Source organism: Ceratotherium simum, chromosome 19 (genome assembly GCF_057802395.1).
Source record: "Ceratotherium simum simum isolate JZ-2026a chromosome 19, ASM5780239v1, whole genome shotgun sequence".
NCBI lineage: Eukaryota > Metazoa > Chordata > Mammalia > Perissodactyla > Rhinocerotidae > Ceratotherium > Ceratotherium simum.
The window spans coordinates 31,493,202-31,506,264 of NC_141918.1; the positions used below are offsets into that span (position 1 = coordinate 31,493,202).

A 13,063-nucleotide genomic window follows, 5' to 3' on the forward strand; every position below is an offset into this window, starting at 1 on the left:
CAGTCAGCGAGGACCGCGGGGGCGGCGCTAACAAACAGGCCGCGCGGCCCCGCCCCCGCCGTCACTCCGCCGGCCCGGCGGCCGCGCGCACCAATCGGGACCCGCGGCGCCGCGGAGCCCCGTCCCCCTGGCGCGGAGGGGCGGGCGTTAGCGGGCGGTCTGACGCTGCCGGACGAAAAACAACCTCGACAGGCTGAGTTCCCCCCAAGGAGCTAATTCTCGGGTCTGGACTCAGTTCGGTCGGTCGGGAGGCGAGCGCGCACTGTGGCTAGAAGGTGCAGCGCGAGCCCTCGGGCTTCAGTGAAAGGCCAGTGTGCCCCTGCCCCCAGCATCAGCAGCCAAGAGCCTGCCCTCCCTCCACCCGCTCGGGTCTATTTACCTAGAGCCAAACAGCAACCAACCCCTAGGCTGACTCTGCCCCCACCAGGAAGAATCAAGTTCGCTTTACATTTTATAAACCATTGAAACTCCCCTTCTTTCTTTTCAGTAATGCCCAAACAACGCTGAATGGGCGGCAGAATGCAAGAACAAGTACGGGACCATGGGCTATATTCAGTGTGAAATTATTTTTGTAAGCTATGTAGAAACTATAAATATCACTCTTCTACACAGACAATAAGCCTTGGTAGCAGATCTCTGAATTGTCTTTTTCTTCCCAAGTATATTTGAAGGCTTTAAATTTCTAATGTTCCCTCATAAGCGCCCTGGGTTTGAAAGAAAGAATTTCTCTCTCTGAAACCTGATGAGGAACTTCAGAAAATATAGGTTATAAAAGAGCACAAATTACTGACACTGTTGGATCCGGAAAGCAAATCTCTCAAGTCCTGTGTCAACACTATGTCCTTGCATGGCTCCATTAACTTCTTTTAAAAAATCAACTCCTAAATTAGATCTCTTTTTGCATGTTTGCCCTTGTGTTTTCAAAAGCTTACACGCTCAGGTTAAAACAAAAAAGTTGGAACATTTTGACAGCGGGAAACAACTGGAATTTAAATCAATAAATACTGACAGATACAGAACCAGGACCCATAAATGAAAATAAGTTTCAGCCTTAGGAGTGAGGTTACAATGTCTCAGAGAAAACTAAGTTATTCCTTTAGCTCTTCAAGCCTCAGATATTAAAAGTAGCAGGTTAAAAATGATTACTTTTTATCTTCTCCAGAAAAATAAGATAAATGTTATATGTTCTCATACCCTGCTTTTATAAAATGCTAAAGTACCAAAAATGTTTTTTACTGGTCAAGAAAAGCAATTTGGGGTTAATGTTAACATGGAAGAAAAGGCTACAGAGGCTTCCAAACTCTGTAACCACGGGCCCTCCAGGACCAGTTCAACTGACCCCATCTTATCAACAGAGTAATTAAAAGTTGTCTTTCAGGAACCGGGACCCCTGTCCAGTTCAGGCCGGTTGAGACCACTAACCCATCAACTGGGCCTGTGCAAATGCTCAATAAGTAACCTTTTTGACATCAAGGAGCTAAAAACTCTACCCTCAGATCATGGTAAAGCCACCATTTTGTGAACATGCGACATAGTGAAGAGGCATGAAGCTTGACTAGCTTGCGCAGATCTTCAATTACCTCACTTCTCCTTACCTCCAATCATCTATCCTACACTTCAGACCACCCTGCCCCTCATCCCATAAAATTGTGCCCCAAGCCCTGGATCAGGGAGACAGATCTGAGGGCACATGCCCCCTGTCTCCTTGTAGATCAATCTTGCAAAATAAAGCTATATTTCTTTTTCCAAAAGCTGATGCCATAATAATTGGTTGTTTTTTATGTGCATCAGGCAAAAGAACCCCAAATTTGTGTAGTAACACCTTCCTTTGAGCACAGCCACAAAAACAAACTATAATCAAATGCCCACCCAGCCACAAACAAACAAGCAAAAATAAACCCGGTAGGTGATCCAATTTGCAGCAATGTGATGTACCCTCCAAGATAAACTGGCTGTAGATGAATAACTTGGAAACATAAATGGACTTGATATATGGGGTTGTGAGCTATAAAGCTAGTTAGATAATGAGGAAAGTATGTGAAAAATGATGAGTCTGGTTCTAGAAGAGTTGGGCTGTGAGGAAGGAATGAAATAGTGGGGTTAGCTGTCTAGTAGGGCATAACCTTGTTTGTGACATTAAAATTATGTTATTTCTTGGGCCGGCTCCGTGGCTTGGCGGTTAAGTGCGTGCGCTCTGATGCTGGCGGCCCGGGTTCGGATCCCGGGCACGCCCCAAGGCACCACTTCTCTGTCCAACCCGGGGCCGAGTCCCACGTATAGCAACTAGAAGGAGGCGAACCTATGGCATACAACTATCTACTGGGGCTTTGGGGGGAAAAAAATGAATAAATAAAATCTTTTAAAATTATGTTATTTGCAAAATGGAGAATGCTTACCTTTCTATTTTTTAATGAGAGGTAAAGGAAAAGCATGCATTTAACTAACCCCAAAATGGTTTAAAATAATTAAATGCAAATTAAAACTGCAAACCGTATACATATAGTAGTGTTTGATACTTAGTGCATGATCAATATTAACTGAAGAAGCATATACTGATATTATATAGGAAGCTCCAATTAGGATTCTTTTTTTTAAAAAAAAAATTTCAGGGGCCGGCCCAGTGGCGCAAGCGGTTGGGTGCGCGCGTTCCGCTGCGGCGGCCCGGGGTTCGCCGGTTCGGATCCCGCGTGCGCACCGACGCACCGCTTGTTAAGCCATGCTGTGGCGGCGTCCCATATAAAATAGAGGAAGATGGGCATGGATGTTAGCCCGGGGCCGGTCTTCCTCAGCAAAAAAGAGGAGGATTGGCATTGGATGTTAGCTCAGGGCCGGTCCTCCTCACAAAAAAAAAAAATAAATAAAATAAATAAATAAAAAAATAAATAAAAAATAAATTTCAGTTTGATTATTTATTTTGATGCTGCTTTACATAAAAAGAAAGATAATTTTAACTTATATTCTAAATCAGTGGTGTACTGAGGTCCTTCGAGCCATTAAATGTCAACATTCCTTTATGATCTCTATAAAGACTGACTTAAGTTCTTCAGAGAGTACTAATTTCTGCTCTTTTCAATAGAGCAGTGCTATTAATTAGTCACTCTATTCTCCAACATAAAAAGGTTGCCGCCAAATAAATCTACAGTAACCAAGAATTTCAACAAATGTATTAACCAAATAAATCTACAGTAACCAAGAATTTTAACAAATGTATTAACCTGCAAATCATTGTGTAGGATTTCACTTCCGGAAATGTTTTGTTCCAAATCATTCAATAAAAAGTTTGTATTTTCCAAAGATTTCACTTCTTGAGTAGGCCAGATGTCCTTAAGGTGCTTCTCCTAATGAACCCCCAGTGCTAGGCATGCGATAGGTACGCAATAAACATCTACTAAAAAGATGAACATCCTGAGCACAGAACAGTAATTGGAAAGGACTATGCTTTTGATATTTACCACAGGTTATCATTATAGGCCAGCAGCTATTTTACAAAGTCTGTTATTTAAACATTTCATTTCAACCTTTTGTTTCTTCTAGGAAGATTCCTGACTTCTAATCCAAGAAGTAAGAGTAATTCTGAAATATTTCCTTTCACCTGAAAATGTTTTCGTAAACTTACTCAGCTGTATCAAAGTGAGGTTTCTGCATCTGTCATTAGCAGTAATGGTCTCAACTTTAATTTTCTCAAGAACAAGCTGGTAAAAGCATAGGTGTACCAGCTTGCCCTTGAGAAAATCATGTCAAATGACTTGATCTGAGCAGAGAACCATGAAGCATTAGAGAGTCCAGACTTGGAGTGGTGGTTCAAGACAGGCTTCCTGGAAGAAGAGACATATGAGCTGGGGCTTAGATTAGCAGAGGGGCCTTGGCAAGAAAATTGGGGAGAGAGTTTGGAAGAGTAGAGACAGAGTTCTAAGCAAGGAACCAGCATGTACAAAGGCCTAGAGGCAGGGGAGAGAGTGAGAGTGGTCCATTAGGGAAGCTGAATAAAGGAAGTTCATTGGGTCTGAAGCAGAGGGCATGGAGAGTAATGGATGGAGTTTAGGTAAAAGATAAACAGTATGGAGGGACCTTGTTCAACTTCATTAAGGAATATAAATTTCATTCTTAAGAGTACTGTGGAGTTATTGAAAGTTTTAAACAGTAGAATGACATCAGATTTGCATTTCAGCTAAGGTTTAGAAAAATATATTGGAAGGGGCAAAACTGGAGGCACAGAGATGAGTTAGGAAGGCTATTGAGGCAATTCTGTCAAGGCAAGAGGGCGCTCTGAAGAAAATGGAAATGAAGCAAAGTGTAGGAATAAAGGTGGATTTTGTCTCCAACGTGATAAATTTCTTGAGAAAGGAAATCATGCTTCATACTCTTGTTTTTGAAATTTAAGAGGCAAATTTCAAATTATCTGCTCTCCTGACCAAGCACTTCCCTGAAACCATTAGACTTTAAAAAATACAATCAATTCATGAAAAAGAATAGATATAGTTTAGCAGAAAGAATATTAATCAGGCCAAAAGGCATAATCACATTTTTATGGGCCACATATTAAACATTGCATTTCCTCATTAACCAAAGGAATTAAAGTACTATAGATTTGTAGATCTATTTATTAGAATTGGAGTTATATTTAATAATTGGTTAGAAAACACACATAGCAATCGTTTCAGCCATTAAACCAAAGAACTCATTTAAGAGTGGGAGTGGGATTTGTTAGATTTATGTGGTTTAAGCATTCTTGAAAAATGCCCTATTGTCACTTAAAACATTTTATTTAGAATGAAGGCTGGTTTATAAGATTACTTCTGCTTACTAATTTTGTCAAAATTTTTCTCTTCTAGTTCATACCTTCCTGTTTTTATATATATAGCTTGTCTGCTAAGAACTTTTTTCCTTTCAACATCATGTTTTGGGTACATTGAGATCCTTTTAGCACTGGACTTTAATTTTACATTGTTCTCTTACTTGTCTTCTACTTTTTTAACTTCAATTTAATTTTTAGAATTATAGTACTTATAAAGGAGCAAGAATGTTGACAAATCTTTGCTCTCTTTCTCTCCTTTAGGGTTTCTTCTCTTAGAAATGCAGTTTTAAATCTCTACATAGGGTTTTAGAAACATAGGCCATCACACGTATTTGTAAATAAGTAGTATTCCAAAGAGTGTCAGTGGTTTTAAATTAGAAAATCACTTTCCCCCAAAGAATAAACGTGTTAAATTGTAGTCAGGTTTTCCAGGCTAATGATAATTAATAAGACCAGCAACTTATCAACTCCTACATATCAGACACTAAGCACTTTACATGGATAAAGTAGATAGAAACTCATAAAGTATGAGTAACTTGTCCAAGGTTATAAAAGTAGTCAAATGCAGCCTGGGATTAGAACTCGGGTCTGTCTGAATTCAAAACAGTAGAAGCTGCGCTGCTTCTTTTAATGAATATTTAAAAAACGTTGATAACTATGTATTAGCCTAAGTTCTTGATTCTGAGGGCAAGAAGAGGGCAGTAAGAAAGAAAAATTTGTCTCTTTTGCTTATACTCAGGGTCAGATCTGATAAAAAAAGAAATCATGGAATGAGTGATCTAGGTGATCTTTGAGAGCTTCTCTCCTCTATTTCTCTATCCTTGTCACTCCTCTCACTGTCTCTTCCCAGGCCTTTGGTGACCTCATGCTACCCCAAACTCCTTCACCACCTAACTCACCTGAGTCTACCCAACCCCCTAAATGCTCCTCACACTACCCCTATTCCTCTGAGAATAACTGATAGGTGTTAGGAAGAAAGCAGGCTTCTTAAACTAACTCACACTATTTATTGTACGAGGGACTGACACCTCATACTAATTTATTTGTTTAGTCTGTCTCAGTAGAATGTAAGCTCCGTGAAATCAGAATATCTTTTTTGTTCACTGCTGTATTCCCAACGATCTAGTGTCCAGCACACAGCAGATCCTCAATAAGTATGTACTGAATGAATGAACTCCGCAGAGATGTTTCCATTTTAATAGACGTTTAACTCAATTGAAAGCTTAATAATGAATTTTAAGTTCAATATTCAGTTTTTAAAAGATTTGGGCCATCTACACAACATTTTTGGGGACTTTGGGGTCACTATATAGGCAGGCAGGCTCTGCTTGTGAATCAGTTTGTCCTTGGGTTCAGCTCTGTTAAGCAACTTCTATTTTTCATAGTCTCTCCCCACCTTCTCTTTGGGAACCCACAGATACTTCCAAGCTTCTTTGATTTTTCTATGCCTGCTCTCCTGCACTAACAAGATTGCAGCTATATAGGTTTGGGTAATTGTATATATGGCTCACTTAAGTCAGACAGGTACCTACAAGTCAGACACTGCCTGTATACATACCACTGTTTGACAAGATTCATGGGACATTTTGTAACCAAGTTTGGCTTTAAATATCCACAGACCTATCTAAGTAGAAATGACAGGAAAGAAAGAATCTGTTGAGATATGACAAGTAAATGGGAGAATTCATTCAGAAACATTAAAACTTTTAGAGGCTAATTACTTTTCAGCATCATGTTGGGTTGAATATGAAGAAATGGGTTTAACTTGGAATAAGATGAGCTTCAGGAAAAAGGTAAGTGAGTTAGGACTTTATCCTATATGTTCTTAGGAGCTACTGAAGGTAGCTTTAAAACTGAAGCTTTTAAAGAAGGAGAAAAAGGAAATGATACAAACTCAAAAAACGGTAACCAAAGATACTAAATATATGACATATTCAAGTAGGAAATATTTCTCAGACTATGCATATACACTGTATTGTGTAATTTTTACAATAGTTTTTTGAGGGGCTGGATTTCATCTGTACCTAAAAATATCTAAGAAAATTTTAAAAATTCTCAAAGTGCTTCTGCTTGTAGGCATAAGGCAAGATCTGGTTTTAATATGTAACTTATGACTTTAAATCCAAGGAGTATATTAATCTGGTATAATATAAAAAATTATCTTTTCATGGGGGCTGGTCTGGTGGCGTAGCAGTTAAGTCACTGGGGCCGGCCCGGTGGTGTAGCAGTTAAGCACGCTCCACTTTGGTGGCCCGGGGTTCGCCGGTTTGGATCCTGGGCGTGGACCAACCCACCGCTTATCAAGCCATGCTGTAGTGGCGTCCCATATAAAGTAAAGGAAGATGGGCACGGATGTTAGCCCAGGGCCAATCTTCCTCAGCAAAACAAATAAATAAAAAATTATCTTTTCAAAATAGAGTAAAACCAAACCTAATGTCTTCAACTTATCCTGAGCCCAAAGACTTGATGGAACTGAACTCTCAAGTATCTATTTCCTTTATAAAACTGAATTTACACATGGTTAAAATGTTTAGGCTAAATGCGTATTAATGAGTCATTTAGCTTAATCATGCCAGTATTTTGAATGCTTTATTCATACTAAAGATAATTTTGACTCAAAGAAACAAAATCCTAATGACAATATTCTAAAATCCTTCAATCATGTTATTTTTTGTTTATAACAGCTCTCCTGACCCCCTATCCATGCCCCCCATGATTATTACTACCAAGTAGCGCAGAGAGCTCTACAATATGTGCTTTTGTTACACAGCTCAAGGAACCCCACTCAGTTCCTTTGTGATGATCTTTAGTTGTAGGTCCTTTAATCCTTTAAATCACCTTCTCTCTTTGCCTCCTTCTGAGATCTCTTGTTTTCTGAGACGGTATTAAGTTGTAGATCCTTAACCTGGGCACAAAGTACAAGACCACATCTAGAGACTACTTGCATGTTATTATGCATCTTAGAAATAAAATACATTTAACTGAACTTTCCCATCTGTTCTTCTGTCCTCGAGAATCCTCACTGCACCTCGATTGGCCATTTTTCCCTGTGCCCAAAGGGTGTGGGTACATTCAGGGCACTGTAGTTCAACAAATAAAGATGTTTGTTTTTGCTTATCACTACTATCTTTCTGTGTAGCTAAAAATAAAAAAAGAGATAATGCTACTTTAGAAACTGTTTTTTACATGAGCTTAAGTTTAAACAGAATTCAAGTTCATTTCATTTGTATTAACAGAAAATCTGATTTTCCTAATTTTTGGCAAATAACTGAGAAATACTAAAATAGGATTTTATTCAGATATTACAAATTGGAGAAGGTAATATTCTTCCTTAATTTGTTATAACTCTAATTTAAAAAATATATTTTGGCATAGATTTATGTATGGATGCCAATGCTATTATTTTACCAATGAACAGAAATCTTAATATTATGTAACCACTTAGTATTCAGTCATTCATTATCTATAAATATTTACTGCATGCCAATTATATTCATTTAATTTCTCAAATTCTATGAACAAGCAGAAATATCTTAGTTTGAGATTAGACATCTATTTTATTTAGACTTAACCTTTCACATAAGTCATACAGATAAGCTGGCAGATAGCCTGGGACTCTGTTAAAGAGCATTAAATGGGGAGTCATCTAGGTTACTGCTCAATTCTGCAAAAAAGTCTAACCAAAACAAAAACTCAGTCTGGAAATCTCTTAAAAACCCCTCTAGTTTTAGTCTCCTCAATTTAAAATGAAGGGCAAATGAACTTCATGATCTCTCAAGCTTTATTTCAGCTCTAAAGTTCTACTCTGTTAATATAATTCCTGATTTTATCAAGTTATATGCTTTAAGCTAACTAGAACCTGGCCTCCTCCTACACCAGGCTTCTTTGTGTATTACCAATGGTTTTCAAGTTTTATTCTTAGGATCTATTCCTTACAAGTACTTTAGAGATATTATGAAATATTAAATTTGAGCTGTCTTTTTCAGGGGAACCTACAAATGTATAAATGCCTTGGAAACCACCAAAATAATAATTTGTTGCTACTAATAATTCAGTTACGGGACTAAGCAAAGCTTCTTCCACCATCTCTGTGAGCACATGTTTGAACATTCTTGTGAATGCGTCAGTGATTAGGAAGCGTATAGTTGGTGTGCTCTAGCCTTTTAAAAAATTCATGCCTGTCTGCATCTATAGTAGTAGTCTGCATCTATAGTAGTGAGTGGACTGCTACAGCACATGAGTACTTTGCTGTGTGAATCCAGAATTCCCTGATAACCATGCATACAAGGAAATACAGAAATAATAGTGCAACTATCATCCATAACCCCTTAATGAAAAATTTGTTTAAAACAAAATAACCTCATTATTCTCACTAATTGACTTGATAAATACGTTAACTTTAAATATTGGAACTTAAAGAAATCACTTATTAATAAAATGCCAGTTTTATATATTGTATATATCAGAATCATGGTAATATTGTTTGATTAAAGACTATGCTGACAAAAAAAAATCAGTAACACATTTGAATATCACTGTTTTATATATACGTCACATCTCCTGATCTGCAAACTAGAATTCACGGTAGGTTTGGAGGATCCATGCTAATCTGTAGCTCCCTACATTATTTGCCCAGGGCTTGGGTCAGGCTTTAAGGTTCAGAGAATGCCCCAATGATTTCTGCTGGTTCCGGCAGAGTGCTGGGGGAATCTAGTTCAGAGTTTCATTCCCATCAATGCCAACTAGAGCCTTAAAGGGAAAAGGCTCTTAGAATCACAACGGTTCATGAAGGTCTGCTGAATTACAAACCAAACTGGCCTTCCAATAGTATTTTCATTTAGCCTGTCCTACATCTGGTCTATACTGAAAGGATTATCAATCCTTCCAGCCCTTCTCTAGAAAACATGAATAAAGTCAATCTTATCCTTCAGTGACACACATGCCAGTATGATCAATAATAGCTTTTATCCTAAATCAAAAAAGTTGACCTAATAAATTTTTCAGTGAAGTACTTTGGAATAGTTTTTGTTAACAATATGCATATTATTGATATCCAAATAATCTTTTGTGTTTGTAATAGGCAGGTTTTTCAATCATGTGTTCACTCTCTACAATTAGAACTTGCTTTATATCAGAAAATTCAACTTTCAACTATTCAACCAGATTTTTAAAGTTACACCACAGTACTTTAATTTGTGAATTACAAATATACAATTAAAACCTTAAAATATTGCACATTTGATTTACAATTGGTGAGTTTAAAAAACACCTAAACTTCAAAAGATATCAGAAAAAAGTATTTAGATCAGAAGAAAGAGCAAAGCAGAGTCAAAAGCAGCAGGATGCAGTTCAAATAGGTCACACTCAACTTTTAACTTTCCCTAAGAACAAAAAAACAAGCTTAGCAACAGCTTTCAGCCAATCACAAAGCAGACAAACAGGTAAGGACTCAACTGCTCCAGATACCGATGAGGTCCAACCTTCGATGCATTTTTTTTAAATTATATAGTGTCAGAGCAGAGCACAACAAGTTATAAAACAGGATATACTGTCCTGGGTTAAAAGTAACATAAAGATAAAATCTCTTCACCAAACCTTAACAAAATATATCAGATTTTAATAACATAGTGATAATTTTGTTTTCATTCTTATCATGCCAGATACTGTACACATTAAAGTTACCTTTAAAATATTAGTGTATTAGTAATAAAATACAGAATTTTGTGGGAAATTTTCTTTCTTGTTTGTGGATAGAGGATAAGGGTGGGAATATCTATAAGAAAAAATTCTTCTCTTTAAATTCCCTAACACTCAATTTCTAAAATTCATGGGGGAGTGGGGGGGAGGTGGGAGACAGGACTCAACAATAAAATGCTACAGTCCAAATCCAAAAATATAAGTAAAAACAACCATATATAAATACAACCTTAAACAAATACGCCAACTGAACAAATTGCACAGTGCCAATCTATGCAATTTTTCTTTATTTCTATCACTCAATACATACCCTTCTTTAAGAGAAGAAAGTTTTCTGAGGTTTTAGAAGGGATTTTCAAAGAGTTACAGATTTCATCACTGTAATGTTTAGTGCAAACCTCAGTAGTATTTGCTCAAATTGACAGTGTTACTTGCAATAGAGATGCAAAAACACTGTGAAACAATAGTTGATAGTTTTCCTCATTTTGCTTTTGTCTTGCCAAATTTATAAAGTATTCTAAAGCGATTTCCAATATCTGGTGTGAAAATTTTCAAGAACCACCTTTTGTTTTTTCTTCAAATGCTGCTTAAATCATTTGCTGGTTTTAGTTCCCTAAAAGATAATTATTTTAAGTAGTTCAGCTTGACTTGTCATGTCATCAATTATCTCCTGAATTCACCATGCACTATAAAACATAGGAGGTTTGCTATTATACTGTAGGATGCTGTCAAAAATGTGTATATGTATACTTCCTCTCAATATTTTATTGTATTCTATATACCTCTAGGAAGGTGGGGGGAATCACATAATGTTTAGAGATTAGCTCTAGGTTTTATTTATCAGTGATATCCTTCCTTGATCCTTTTCCTCTGTCCTCAGTTGTCACAGATAACTAAGCTATATTGAATCAAGAAAAAAAGGTAGATTCAATACATCATTTGGGAAAGAGACACTCTACATCAAGCTCATGTTTTCCTTGGGCTCTTAAACCTTAATAATTTAAATCAGTTTTCATCCAAATCTTATTGAAACTTCCATCAATTACTTAACACATATATCTATACACCATGGGTAGGCTGTATATGTTTCTGTTAAATTCATGAACCTCTATATGTAGGGATATATTGGTCCTATTTATTCAACCAATATTAATTAAGCATCTACTTTGGGCCAGGCATTATTTCTTCCCAGTCTATCTTCTTTGAGAACAATATCCGTATCTTCTTCCTTTCTCCTTCCTCTTTGTTCTTATAATTTCCTATAGCGATCCACCCACCATCGTCTTTTTGCTCCTAAAGGGGCACCTGGACTGAGAAATGCCTTAAACTACAAAGGCAAAGAGATAGTGGCTCTCCAATCCGGCTTGGAGAGCAGGATTCTGTGTTATGGTGAACATCTGATTGTTATTGTGGCAGTGAGGTAATTGAATGCCAAGTGATGCAGAGCTTTAAAACCAATAACTCAGATTTTTAGTCTAAGATTTGATTCTGGAAGTAGATAAATGCTATACTTCACGGTTTCAGATTTGATGATATTACTAGAACGGTTAACACATATTGTGGTTAGTATGTATCAGGCACTCTTCTAAAGCATTTTACATATATTTTAACTCATTTAACTCTCAAAATAACCCTTTAGGTGGATGCCATCTTCATTTTAGAAATGGGAAACTGTGAGACAGAGAGGTGAAGTACCTACTTCAAGGTCACAAAACAAGCAGGGAGCTTGAGTAAAGGTTAGAATTCAAGCCTGTCTGATTCCAAAGGCATGTTCTTTCAACTATACATGATGTTGCCTGATAATGTTTCAGTTTCCGTTCCCCTGTTAATATTCCAGTGATTGTGTGTCCATCAGGCCAAGGGACCATAAAGTCTTCTCTTCATCCCTTCCTATCTTCCCCTGCACTATTTTCCCTGCAATCTCCTCTTTATAACCAACTGCTCACCCCACCCTCTGACCACCCAAATCATTACAACATCATCCCTCTCAAGGAAATCTGGACTGGCTCCCCACTGAGCCTACTGCCAAAATAAAAGTGCTCCATAATGTATCTCAATATTCCTTCCTCCTGGCTACTGCCTTCCTTATACATTTAATCCTATCCTAATCTCATTTATTCCATTTACCTACTTGTGGTCCCCCTCTGAACCTTTATATATTTTCCCTGACACTTGCAAACATTCTTCCCTCACAGTTTCACTAAGGATATACTATTATACCTTCTTTCAAAGGTCTTCTAAAATTTCATCTTCTGCACAAACCTTCCCAAATTTTGTCATGCTGAATGAGGAATATCTTCTACCACTTGACAGTTTACCACACTAATACTGTCTCTTAATCTCCAAAATACCATCCACTATGTTTTGGATACAGTTATAAATATTATTTGTGGATGTGCTTATGTTGTGTTCACAGTTTTAAAGTATAATCTCAAAGTATTTACATGTCCCTTTTGGACTATGTTGAGAGTACATTCTGTTTCAGAAGCAAGGATTTGGGGAGTGGAAGTATGCTAACCTTGCTTTGAAATTATAACTACCAGCACATCACACACAAGTACTTAAAATATA

General features: G+C 37.3%; 1 protein-coding gene across 3 annotated transcripts in view; it reads right to left on the bottom strand.

Annotated features, from left to right (window-relative positions):
• Positions 1 to 13,063, bottom strand: part of SESN1 (sestrin 1) — a 98,143-nt gene that overhangs the window by 19,931 nt on the left and 65,149 nt on the right. The gene's annotated exons all lie outside the window — the stretch shown is intronic.